This window comes from Eimeria mitis, genomic scaffold, assembly GCF_000499745.2.
Source record: "Eimeria mitis Houghton genomic scaffold, Emh_scaff4429, whole genome shotgun sequence".
Lineage (NCBI taxonomy): Eukaryota > Apicomplexa > Conoidasida > Eucoccidiorida > Eimeriidae > Eimeria > Eimeria mitis.
In genome coordinates this window covers 962-1,177 of record NW_013572744.1, presented here as the reverse complement: position 1 = coordinate 1,177, position 216 = coordinate 962, and the positions used below count along the sequence as shown (strand labels likewise).

The following is a 216-nucleotide window of genomic DNA, read 5'->3' as shown; positions in this document are numbered from 1 at the left end:
AAAAAAAAAAAAAAAAAAAAAAAAAAAAAAAAAAAATATATATATATATACATAAATAAATAGATACAAGGAATTTATTCAATAAAATATACACAAATTTAATAAAATATAAACTATAAATATATTCTATCTCGCCCTTGTATACATATTTTAAGAGGCAAGCAAAGAAAAACAATAAACGTAGAGTTTGAGCTGCAGATACACCGCAATAAGAAT

The 216-nt window shown here is 19.4% G+C and overlaps 1 protein-coding gene across 1 annotated transcript in view; it reads right to left on the bottom strand.

The window, feature by feature from the left end:
* The window catches only part of EMH_0075050 (uncharacterized protein), a gene marked incomplete at both ends in the record, with an annotated part of 3,459 nt that overhangs the window by 2,407 nt on the left and 836 nt on the right, over window positions 1–216 (bottom strand). The gene's annotated exons all lie outside the window — the stretch shown is intronic.